Source organism: Lissotriton helveticus, chromosome 2_1, assembly GCF_964261635.1.
Source record: "Lissotriton helveticus chromosome 2_1, aLisHel1.1, whole genome shotgun sequence".
Lineage (NCBI taxonomy): Eukaryota > Metazoa > Chordata > Amphibia > Caudata > Salamandridae > Lissotriton > Lissotriton helveticus.
Window position 1 is genome coordinate 705091275 of NC_136059.1, and position 13421 is coordinate 705104695.

Here is a 13421-nt window from a genome sequence, read left to right on the forward strand (position 1 = left end):
TGAGTCGATCTAGACGCCAGTGAACTTGAGAAACTGCCGAGGTGCGGCTTGGGCATCTGTGTGACCAGGCGTGCCTATACTGTGGGTGTGCGGGCGGCTGGTTTCAGCAGGTGGCTGATCTTGACTAGCTTGGCGAGGCTAACGAGGTGAAGGCTAACATCCTCTGAGAAAATCAGGTGGCTGAGGCCGCAAGAGGTGACCACTCCACTAAGTGCCCGGATGGGACCATGGAAGCTCTGGCCTGGCAGGGGTTTGACACTTGCTCTGACACAGTGAGGGCTACAACAGGATTCCACCCCACCCTTCCCCATAACTTGCCTGATCTTCTGGTGCATATCCAGCGTTGCAAGAAACCCTGCGGCCGGTCCTCTGCCCCGGTTGAGCCTGCTGGAGGGCGAGAGATGCAGAGATCGGCCTAGAAAGGTCCCGGAGAGCAGCAAGGTGCCGCTGACGGTGGTAAGTGGCTCAGAGGTGGAACGGCTGTCATTGTTTAGTCAGGGAGCCCCCATTCCGCCTCCCTGAAGTGACTTTTACCCTCGCCTGGAACCGCTGGCAGCCCTGCATAGGTTCCGGACCCTGCCATTGCCCTACGTGACCAAACAAGAGCTCTGACTTGAAAGCAGCGTCTGGCTTCCTGGAGACATCCTATGGCTACCTAGCTCTGTGTTACCCTGCTGATAAACAGTGGTACTTGTACTCCTCTTTGTTAGCGGCCTGGTGGAGCAAGTATGGAAAGGCGATAAGAGGTACAGCTGGGGGGAATCTGAGATCCATGCAGTGTACCCTCAACTGCTGAGCCACACTGAGTTGGTGTACCCTGCTGGTGCTCTGTTGCGGCTCCTTCGTTATCGTCCTTAGAAGAGATGGGAAAGGCTAGGGCGAATACAGGAATGCCAAACAGATGGGGGACGATGCCACGTAGCAGCAGCAGCAAGAGCCACCGGGAACACGGTTCTGACCAAGATACTCGACGCCATTGCAGACACTAATGCCACCCTACACCAATATATTAGTACTCTGTTGGTGGTGTTGGAGCTGCTTAGAGCTGAACATCATAAATTGGCGGAGAGAGTGAAAGTTGTGGAGGCTTTGTTCATGGATCTTCATCCTGCATAACAAACACTTGTGTCAGGTTGCAGAGCTCTCTGAACGGGTTAACACGCTGAAACACAGGGCTGAAGATGCAGAAGGACTCAATAGGAGGAACAACATCAGGGGGGTTGGGCTGCCAGAGGGAACAGAAGGTAGAGACATGATTGCTTTTCTCGAACCCTGGCTCTGTACTGTGGTAGCACCAGACAGCCTCTCAACCTTTTGTACCCTGGGGAGGGCACACCAGGTCCCGGCTCGGCCCCAGCCCCGTGTCACCCACCACGTCCAGTAGTAATGAGACTTCTGCATTATAAAGACAGGGACATTCTCCTACAGAAGGCAGGATCAGATGGCCCATTTGAGATTGATAACAGCAAGGTCTCGATCTTCCCTGACTATACAGCTGAAGTTCAGAGATGGCGGGCCTCGTTCCTCGAAGTCAAGAGGGCTCTGCAAGAGGAGGGTTGCAATATTCTTTAATGTTCCCTGCCTGACTCCACAAAATGCTTGAGGAGAAGACACACTTCTGCGATGATCCTGGGGAAGCTTGGGAATGGCTTGAGTCTGGCACATCTGGGGCCCCACTCCAAACACAGACTTTGCTGCTATACAGTCAGAGATCCACAATTCAGGAAGAGGGCCCGGAATAGGCCCAAATGGAGACCGTCCAAAAAAACAAGCCTATCCCAGACCGAGAAGGAGAGAGCTTCTGCCCAACAGGCAGTGTCCGCGATCATGAAGAAAAGAGAGTCTATCTCAGAGACTGGTTCTCGCTCAGTTAAGGGGTCTGGAGACTCCAATTCGGACACTTCCTGAGCGGACAGCATTACGTTGCCATAGTCACTCAGAGGACAGCGGATGATCTGTGAAAAAACTAGGCTCCTCTAGATGGGGGTCAACCACTAGGGAGATATGGAACACTCTGCTGATGAAAGATTTAGACAGGCTGGAAGCTATTGATAATTAGGCCAGCGCGGGCTGACCCGAAGATAGTTGTCTACATGCTGCAGCCTGTCCCCTTTTGGAAGACTGCACCTATGGCTGTTTGTGGTCTTCTGATAAAACTGATGGTTTGCTTGCAGTTTGGGTCGTTGCCAGGCTGCTCTGCAAAAGGGGACTTCTTGTTTGTGTGTGTTTTTTTGTGTTTCACTACGTTTTAATTGCAAGGGTGGTCCTAGATCCTTACTTCAAGAGTGGCTAGGCGATGGGTGCGAGCAGTTTAGGGTGGAATTAAGATGGGTTTCCTACAATGGCGTCCACACGTTACACACTGAAGTTCCTGACGTGGAATATTAGAGAGATGAGCTTAGCCACTAAGAGGCATAATGTGCACAAATACCTACGAAGGCAGGGTGCAGATAGCTCTGCTGCAAGAGACACATCTTACACAAAGTGAATTGTGGAAACTGCGCATAAGATGGAAGGGGCAGGTTTTTGCAACCTCCTACTCTACGTATGCCAGGGGTGTGTTAATTTGGGTAAGGGCGGGGGTACCCCTCAAAACCATGAATACACTGGTAGATAAAGATGGTAAATATGTGTTGCTGAAGGGGAGACTGCTAGGGCGTGATATTACATTGGGTAGCGTGCACAACCAAATCAAGACCAGGTGCCCTTCCTCTATGGTCTCTTGGCCCCTATGACTGAGGTGACGGTGGCAGACATGATACTGGGGGTGACTTTAATTGTGTTGCTGATACCACGCTGGATCATTTGCACTGAGGTGACGGTGGCAGACATGATACTGGGGGGTGACTTTAATTGTGTTGCTGATACCACGCTGGATCATTTGCACTCCCCCACTACCAGGGGCTCAGGCCCATTGCCCTACAGCGGGGTTCCAGGATGGAGGGGGCACTGGGGGATGGAAGATATCTGGAGAATGCAATACATAGGAGATAGAGAGTGCTTCTATTACTCGCCCATATTCTAATTACACACAAGGCTCAACATCTTTTTGTGCACCTCTGGCTTTGGCCATTCCATCATCCACATGGAATACCTGGGACGTACGTTCTCAGATCATAGTCCTCTGTTGTTGACTTTTCAGCCTTTGGAGAAACACTCTTTGATCCCACTGTGGTGACTCAACACACTGACGTTGGAGGATATTGGTTTAAGGAAACCATGGCCACCGCCATTGATACCTACTTTTCCAACAATACACTAACAGCATCCACAGCGCTGATGGAATGGGAGGAGTTTAAGGTTGTAACATGGGGGCAGTGCCTAGGACAGTCGATAGGGGTGCAGAGAGAACTGCACCGGGAGTTAGAGGAGCTGGAGGACAGACTACATGGGTTAGAAAATGCAAAGGGGAAGGAACCAACGACTTGGAAATCCTACGGGAAACACATGCACTTTATCATCAGGCTGTCAAACTGCTACAGTTCCATTATTATATAGGGTATCTTACTAAGGTGTAAGAGGAAGAAGGGAGGCTCAGCCAATTACTGACGAGGCTGGTCAGGTTGGAGACCCACGGATCCCCAATCACACATGTTCGAACATGTACTGGTGAGTCTGTCCACGACCCAGAAGTGATAAATGCTTTATTCTGTGACTATTATGAAGTCCTGTATAAGGCACCACCCCATGTCTCTCCGGGGGGGGAGGGGGCAGAGAGATTTTTTGATGGCGTTAAAGCTCCAGACGTTGGACCAACAGACGAAGGAGATGCTTGGTGGCCCGGTGACGGCACAAGAGATTTGTGTGGCTATTAAGAAAATGACCCTGGGTAAAACCCCAAGTCCAGATTGTCTCCCTGCAGAATTTTACTCAGTGTATGCCTCGAGACTGGCTCCCGCTTGGAGACCTTATATGCAGAATCTTTGAGACTTGGGCAGCTCCTTGAGTCCACGGGAGACACATTAGTGACTCTGCTCCCCAAGACGACCACTGTGGGCACAAGCTACAGACTTCTGACCACTCTCCATGCTCAACATGGATTTTAAAATACTTAGTAAGATCCTGGCACTCAGCTAGCTCCCATACAGGTCCACACTAATTCCTGCTGATCAAAATGGTTTCATCCCATCTCAGAATACCTCATTTAACCTGGGCAGATTGTACTCTGTGCTGTATCGCCCTGGAGTAAGGCTCTTCCCGCAAGCGGCCCTCCTATCGATAGACCTGGAAAAAGCCTTTGATACAGTGCGCTGGGATTACTTGCTTGCTTGAGACCATGGGGCATAGGGGTCTAGGGAGATAGTTGGGTGAAATGGGTGAAGGTGCTTTATGGACGTCCCACAGCACAGGACAATACAGGCAAAACGGTGACACACGAGAGGGATGCCCATTATGATACTCTTGTTCGCTTTGGCGATCGGACCCCTGGTCGTGCTGTTCCGACAGGGAGCTGAGGGGGTGGGCCTGAATGTGGGTGGATATAGCCATATCATCTCCCTATTTGCGGATGAACTCCTGATCTATCTCAGTGATGCTGTGGTGGGCTCTGCCATGGCACTGGAACTCTTGGGAAGGTTTGAGCTCCTATCATGTTTGAAGGTTAACAGAAAAAAGACCTATGTGTTTCCCATGGCTGTGGCACTGTCCCGCCCCCTGGACCTCCCGCGGATCTCAACTGGGCCTTTTTCTACCTTTAGATATTTAGGGAACCACATCTTCCACTCCCTGGAAGACCTGCGAGAAGGGAATCTTGGGACGGCTCTTAGGTCTCTTAGATCCTGTGTCCCTTTCTGGTGCTCTTTGCCACTACCAATTATGGCCTGTATTCCCTATCTAAGATGGTCATGCTGCCACGTCTGCTATATTTTTTTTATTAATCTTCCAACTACAATGCCTGCCAGGTGGTTCCAGCAATTGGACACACTGCTGCAGCATCTTAAGAACTACTGAGAGGCTGCTAGTCGAGCGCTCAGTTGCTGCTTTTACCTGATAAAGAATTTTACTTGATTTACCCCTTGTGTCCGATCCCCCCTGCATTTAGAAGTACATTTTAGGACGAAAAAAACGGAGTTTTAAAATCGTTTTTAAAATTGTTTTTCTGAACGCTCCTACCCTCGCTAGGCAGAGAATTCATTTCCCTCTGTCCCCGATCCCTGGGTGCTGGGTTTAGACCGGTCCCGGGCTCGATCTGGTTTTGGCGGCCATCTTAGGTGGGGCCACATTCCCGGAGCGGTCTAGTCGCCCTATAAAAGGAGGGCTTAGCGTCCAGACCGGGGATTAAGAACTACTGAGAGGCTGCTAGTCGAGCGCTCAGTTGCTGCTTTTACCTGATAAAGAATTTTACTTGATTTACCCCTTGTGTCCGATCCCCCCTGCATTTAGAAATACATTTTAGGACGAAAAAAACGGAGTTTTAAAATCGTTTTTAAAATTGTTTTTCTGAACGCTCCTACCCTCGCTAGGCAGAGAATTCATTTCCCTCTGTCCCCGATCCCTGGGTGCTGGGTTTAGACCGGTCCCGGGCTCGATCTGGTTTTGGCGGCCATCTTAGGTGGGGCCACATTCCCCGAGCGGTCTAGTCGCCCTATATAAATAGTCTCTTATGGCTCCGCGCAGCGGACGCGAGCAGCGGACGCACCGGACTAGCGCCGGAGTTTCGCCAGAGTTAAGCCCGTCTGGGCCCAGACGGGCCCAGGGCCAGTAGCTATGCCAGAGGCGAGTCCCCAGCAGTCCATCAAGATCAGGTATACGAAGGACGAGCTCCTATCCTACCGAATACCGAAATACGATAAATGCTGCTATGTTGCCAAAAATGGAAAGCGCTTTAGGGGATGTAGAGTTTGCCAATTGGATGTAGAAGAAGCCATCCCCACTACCTTGTGTCGGCTTGCCCTGCTCAACTGCAGATCACTCCCCTGCCACGCTACAGAGATTAACTCCCTACTACTGGACCACAAGGTTGATGCCTTGTTTCTCACTGAGACTTGGCTATCTGACACCTCGGGTCCGGATGTGGTGATAGCGCTGGCGCCGGGGTATCTGATCTACCATCTTGACAGAGGCACAGGGAGAGGGGGAGGTCTGGCCATTTTATACAGGGAGTCACTGAGTTGTAAGGCACGTGAGGCAGGGGTCAAGGACTGTGAGAGCTGCCAATTCTCACTTCAATTTTCCCCTACCTTCACGTTGACAGGCCTCCTTGTCTACCGGCCCCCTGGAAACATGGGTGATTTTACATCGTCACTAATGGAAACTACTACTCTGTTGGCCGCGGCCGCATCTAATTTCATCTTGTTAGGAGATCTCAATTGCCATTTCGATGAAGAAATTGACCCTAGGGCTACTAATTTAGTGAGTGAACTGAGCGCCCTGCAGATGAAACTGATAAATACTGGGGCCACCCATGTCAAAGGTCATCTTCTTGACCCCATCTTTTCGAACATGACGGGTATATCCGCTATGCCTCCCCTCGCTCTTCCTTGGTCCGACCACTCACTGATCATGGCTAACTGGGAGGTTAAGTCTGATGACACGCTCCCACTCAGGGAATTTAGAATTGATAGGGCATGGTCAAGGCTCCCGGTAGAAACTTGGAATGCCCGCCTGGAGGACACTCAGCCTGAGAAGGGCTGTGATCCGGTGACTGCAGATGCTATAGTGAGGAACTGGCTGACCAATGCACTGGACCATGTGCTTCCCCTCAAGAAGATGCTTATTAGGGACAAGAGAATGGGGTCTGCCCCTTGGTACACCCCAGAGCTCAGAACCCTGAGACAGAACTGCAAACGCGCGGAGAGATTATGGAGAAGGTGCCCGGAGATAGATAGCAGGGAAAAATATCGCATGGAACTTAGAACATACAAACGTGCTATACGTACTGCTAAGGCCTCCTTCTATGGGGAGAGAGTAAATCACGCTGCGTCCTCATCCAGGGAAGCCTTCCTAGTGATGAAGGAGCTTCTTAAACCACCTGAGCCTACTCCTGTCTATGATAGACCACAGGAAAAATGTCTGGAATTAGCCACCTACTTCAAAAACAAAATTGACATTATTATTAGTTCTCTCCCCTCGGTCTTGGGAACATCGCCCCCTTCTGAGGACTTCAGCATGTCGGAGAATCAACTGACGGCATTTGGCCCTGTATCTACAGGTGAAGTACTGAAGGTCCTCGGGAGCATGAAAAGCGGCTCACCTCGGGACCCAGTCCCGATGCGGTACCTAAAGCAGGCCGCCCTGGCGATAGGAGAGCCCTTGACCGATCTGATCAATCTCTCGTTCACTCAGGGGACAGTGCCACCTGACTGGAAAGGTGCGGTTGTCAAAGCGCTTCTGAAGAAGCCGGGCTTGGACCCGCAGAACTTGGCCAATTTCAGGCCCATCTCCTTATTACCAGGAGTTAGTAAGATGGCCGAGAGGCTGGCGAACCAGCGGTTATCAAACTTTCTTGAGGAGAATGGCCGGTTGAGGGACTCCCAGACGGGATTTCGACCAGGCCATGGAACGGACACGGCTCTGCTAGCAGTGGTAGAGGAGGCCAGAAGCACTTTGGATGCAGGGGGATCAGTGGCAGTGATCCTCCTGGACCTCAGTGCGGCCTTCGATACCGTCAACCATGGGGTCCTGATACAACGTCTAGCGGAGTCGGGTGTCACAGGAGTGGCCCTGGAATGGTTGGCCTCCTTTTTGGAGGGGCGTACCTTCGAGGTTTGGGAAGGAAATACTAAATCCCCTCCCCTCCCACTCCACTGCGGGGTGCCACAGGGCTCATCCCTTAGCCCCACGTTATTTAACGTGTATATGGCACCCCTGGAGGGTGTGGTGTCTCCGTTTGGCTTTAAGATCATAAGCTATGCGGATGACACCCAGCTAGTGGTGAGTCTTACACAGCTGGAGAAACAGCCTGAGACACTCCATGCATGCTTGAGAGATGTGTTTGATTGGATGTCCAGGTCATCGCTCAAACTGAACGGGTCAAAAACTGAGCTGATGATCTTGGGCCAGTCAAGTTTTGCCCTCTCGCCAAGTAGCTGGCCCAACTGCATGGGCACCCCGCCCGACCCAAAAAAGGAGATTAAGAGCCTGGGGGTCTGGCTGGAGCCGGACTTGTCCTTTAGGACACACGCCAAGAAGATCGCGGGCGTTTGTTATGGAATGCTCCGGTCGGCCCGTAAGGTTCTCCCCCTGTTACCAGAACTCTCCCGGAAGCTGTTAGTCCAAGGCTTAATCATCTCACGCCTGGACTACAGTAACGCGCTCTTTCTTGGAGCGCCAGAGTCAACGTTTAAGATCCTGCAACAAGTGCAGAACGCAGCAGCAAGGCTGCTGCGGAATGTTCCGGCCAGGCAGTCAGCCAGGCCGGCTTTAAAAGCACTCCATTGGCTCCCTGTCAAAGAGAGAGTTACCTTCAAGGCCCTGTGCATCGCCCACAAGAGCATACAGGGGAAAGGACCAGCTATTCTGAAGGACATGATTCGCCCCTATAAGCCCACAAGAGCCTTACGCTCTGACAATAAACATTTCCTTCAGACTAAGAGAATCAGGAGAGCCCGCTCAGGGGGCAGGAGTTTTTCTATCCATACAGCGCTCGCCTGGAACTCCCTCCCACTCTCGCTGCGGTCCGAACCAAACCTTCTCAGATTCCGGAAACATCTGAAAACGTATCTTTTCCCAGAATAACTGCAGCTCCTCTGTTTCCTATTAGTAAGCCTGCTCTTGGTTTCTTTAAGCGCTGGGATGCCCTAGGGTAACCGTGCGCGGTACAAAATTCAATAATAATAATAATCTTATATGGGATAAGGGGTGACGAAGGGTGACCTTAGCAACGCTACAGCGCCCCATGGTGGAGAGTGGTCTGAGGTGCCAAACGTCTACTTTCTGGCCTCTCAGGTAAAGTGGCTTACGCAGTGGCTGCAAGGAACAGGCCTACAGGGGATGTACTTGACAGATTCCGGGACTCACACTGCCCTGCTGCTGGCCAAACTGCATGACCCAGCGGTGATCATCCTTCACCAATCCCTGTTACAGACCACAGCCCTGCAATGTTGCAAAACACTGAATGGCTAAAGTGGCGGGGGTTCCTTTCGACCCCCGATAGGAGTGATGATGGACCTGGGAAATAGGGAAAATATTGGAATGGAACACAGTAGCACCTAGGCAACCAAGAAAAGATTAGGGGATGCCTCCCTATGGAGCCTCCCTCCAGCTTGTCTGGGATATGGAGCAGATGACACAATGGACAGTGGCAAAGCTAGTAGTGACCAAGGTCCGTGTCCCTCTCCCCTGCACACCACACTTCCCGGGCCCATACTCATGTCTTTGACATGCTATTGAGCAACTTAAACCCCCCCTCCACAGTAAGTTGGTTAATAGTGGTTTTGTGTTTTATACAAACTGAGTGACATTTCATTTCCCTGAAGGCCCCTTTCTATATTTGAACATATATTATTGAAAAACTTAAACTTTATAAGTACTAAGAAATGTGCTGGGGTGCTACAGCACTATAGGAGTCACCGTACACACAGGTCCCTAAGCTCATATTATCCATCCAGCTATTAGGAGTTGGGGTCCGACTGATATTAAACTAAATGCCCCAAAAAATATGTTTGGGGAAAAAATGTATAACAAATAGTGGAAATCTAAACATAGTTTTGGACAGTAACACTTCCACAAACTCCTACTTATATTTGTAATTAATTCGACTTTTAAACATCAGTAAAAGAGACGTAATGTCCATTCTTTAAAAATACATGAATCAACTCCAACTTCTTTTAAAATAATTTAGAAATGTTTAACTCAAAATCTGAAACACTAACAACACTTAGAAATCTTTGCAACTTGATGTATTTTTTAAAGTGCTAAATTGTTTTAGAAATATCCTGCCGTTTCACAGTTAATGATATGGGCAGTCAGAAGTTACATTTGTAACCATTTATTTCATACAGCTTTATAGAGTTTATTTATAGTCTGGTACATATTTAAAGCGTAACATATGTCACTTACCAGGCTTCGTGAATGTACTGGGTGTCTATGATTGTGTCCCGGTAGGATGTACCAGAGGTATACAGAAGCAGACATGCTAAAGTCCTTGCCTCATATGAAAATTGAGTGCAGAAAATCCCCAAACCATTTTTTTATTGTGAGAAAGAACTTGGGAGCACGAACTTGCATTATCACTCGACCATTCATGAGAAATACGGCCAGCATGTATCAGCATTCAATAACTCAATTAGAAATAACATATAAATGATCACAAACTTTAACACAATGGTGTGTTATTCAGTGACCCCTCTTAATCAGAACATACTTACTTCTTTCTTTCAACATTAGTGTTTTTGACACTCCTTAGTTTGATACTTAAAAATAATGTGTTATTTAACCAGGAAGGTCCATTATATAGATGCACACAGTATTATCATACTGATGTACATTAACCAGCCGTGAGGGATATAAGGGATAAAGTACCTGCTGCTGTACATTAAAAGAATATTGCAAATCACTGAGATGACTTGCAATATCTTTATCATGTACAACAAGAGGTACTTTATCCCATATAATACATGGTCACACCATCACCTTTGCTACTTAATACCTTGGTGCATAGCTCTTTCATATAAAACAGCGAGATTATTTGCAAACATGAAGATTAAAACCTCTGGTGCCAATTCAAACACCACAAAAAACAGATATATTAGAAGCAGTTCATTACAAGTTAGTTTAAAAAAAATAAAGCTGTAGTAGCTTGGAACGTGTAGAAACATGCAGAAAGATTTAGCTTTTCTCCATCTAAGAAGTGAACAAATTAAACATGTTCTTTCTGCTTGCTATTCTAAGATGGAGAGTGAAAAGGCTTTAGGGATGAATATTGATGAAAAAATACAGGTTGCAGTTTCTTCTTTGGCACCCCAATTGGGTAAAAAATAGGACGACTATATTTAGAGCTTATAGGAGAAATATAGTGGGAAAAACCTGAAGATAAAAAGTGTTGGTCTGTCGAGGAGGCAACCGTTAAAGCTGGAGGGTCGAAAGAAGATCGTAAAGTAAATCAAAAAAGGAAGCATCACCAAGAGGAGAAAGGCTATAAGGCAAAAGGACAGTACGGTCCAAAGGATAGACAAAGTACAACTCTGATGGAGTTCAGTGATAAGGCGATTAAGGCCGGCAAGAGGGATCACAGGGCGGTGGCCTGTGATGAGTCTTCCAGTAATGGAGACATAGTAAACTCGTATTCCTCAGATTTGGGAGACACTGAAGAAGAAATAGGAGAAAAGAGAGTAAGTAAAAGTAAAGATCTGGTTGATCAGGTGAAGGATTCCCTGGGAGATTTTATATTCAACCTACTTTCCATTCAGTACCCTTTTTCACCTCAGTAAGTTCTGGCTCTGCATGTGGCGGAATATACGGAGTACTGGTTTAGGCGGGAAATGCCTAACAATGTGAGGACAAGACTTCGATGGGAATGTCCAAAGCCATCATTGGCCAATAAGGTGGCTTTACACCCGAGCTATACTCTAAGATGTTGACGTTCCTAAATAAGTCAGGAAGAGATCCTAGAAGAGGTCTCAATAGGGTTTGAAAGGATGCCAGGATCATTTATTAGATGTTTTAGGCCTTTAACAAAGATCTTCAATACGTGCGAGAAGGCATATTTTCAGGAGACTGCTGTGGATGTTTTGGAGCTGGGGCAATGGGTGAAGCCAGCTGTGTGTTTGTTGGGAAACTCAAAATTGCAGCTGTGTGCGCAGAGTGCAGAAAAAGTCTCCTTATAAAAATAGACCTGAAGTTAGCTGAACTCGGTAATAAGGAGTAGGACCAAGAGACAAAGGGCCTGTTGTTTGGCAGGCGAGTCCTGTTATTATCATTTTATTTTTCCGCTGCACTGCTCTGAAAGCAGTGGGGCAATGCTCCTCCTTAGTGGAGGACCATCCCTGCCACAGTCAAAGGCATCAGTGGATTTAGCTAAAGGAGTTTTGGCATTTTCATATAAGCAAGGAGATTAGTATTCAGGCTCAGTACATATCAGGAATGACCAACATGGTGGAGATTGAAATTCCCGAAGTTTTAAGGATTTCAGTGATTGGATGTTGAACAGGGAAGTGTACAAGGCATTGAGCAACAAGTGGGTCTCGTATATGGTGGATTCGTTCGCGAACAGGGTGAATAGGCAGGTGAGCAGGTTTTAAAGTTGGAGACTGGATCCAGAGGCAGTGGGTGCCATTTCTGCAGCATTGGGAAGGTGTCTGCAAATATGCATTTCCACCTTTTGCGTTGATTCAGCGATTAATTTTGAAGGTGAGGATAGATCGCGGAGGTGGTGCTGATGGCTCCTTTTTTTGTCATCCCAAGTATGGTACCAGGATGTCATGGGACTGTTAACAGGCGATCCAGTTTTTCTGCTGTAGATTACAGAACTGTTAGTGAATACAATGGGGGACATGCACGAGTTAGTGCTACAAAGACACTTGAGGCTGATGGGATGGTTGATTTCGGGACAGCCTGGAAAGTGTCAGGCTTATGGTTTGAAGCTTATAAATTCATCAAAGAGTCCTGGGCTCCAGGGACATCTAAGGCATACAGGCTGGTGAGGAAAGGATGGGCTTCTTGGTGTGTGGCACTGAGTTTGGATAGCATATCAGCTTCTGTGGTAGAAGTAGTACATTTTTTGACAGAGGTCTTTTTGAATGGGAGCTGGTACAGTATGCTGAATGTCAATAGATCGGTGATTTCTGCTGGTCATGACTTGGAGAATGGCTTACCCGATTGGGCAACATTATGTAGTGAAAAGGTTACTAAGGAGTGTTCAGTTGGAGATTTCTCTGGCGCTGAGGTAATAATCCTTGTGGGATGTAGATTTGGTCTTAAAGGAGTTAAATAGTTTGACGGAAATATTTGGGATTTGAGGCATTTGTCATTTAAGTTAGTAATGCTTCTTTCTCTAATCTCTTTTCGGAGAGTGTCAGTTATTTGCCGGAGTGAGTATGTTTCAGTATCAGGAAGAGGACTAAAACTATGTCTGGAACAATATTTATCCTAATTTAGATAAGAATAGGAAGTTATGTGTGTTTAGATGTTTGCGTGAGTATGAAAGAAGAACAGAGGGTTTAAGACCTGAAGGAAAGGCTCAGTCATTGATTTCATTCAAGTACCCTTATAAACCAGTCTCTAATCCTTTGTTGGCTAGATGGGGGAAAGAAGTTCTGAAGAAAGCAGGGGTTGATGTAACAAGGTTTGGGACACACTCAGCAAGGTGAACAATGGCTACTAAGGCTTTGGTGACTGATGGTGGTTTAAATAGTACCTTAGCAGCTGCGGATTGGTCTTCAGATTCGATATTTTAAAAAAAATATTTTAAACTTGTAGAATGTGCTGTGAGGAACATTTTAAAGGCTTTAAACATTCACAATATTGGCCTCCGTAACTTGCCA

At 47.8% G+C, this 13421-nt stretch overlaps 1 protein-coding gene across 2 annotated transcripts in view; it reads right to left on the reverse strand.

Annotated features, from left to right (window-relative positions):
• Positions 1–13421, reverse strand: part of ERAP1 (endoplasmic reticulum aminopeptidase 1) — a 530688-nt gene that overhangs the window by 431335 nt on the left and 85932 nt on the right. The gene's annotated exons all lie outside the window — the stretch shown is intronic.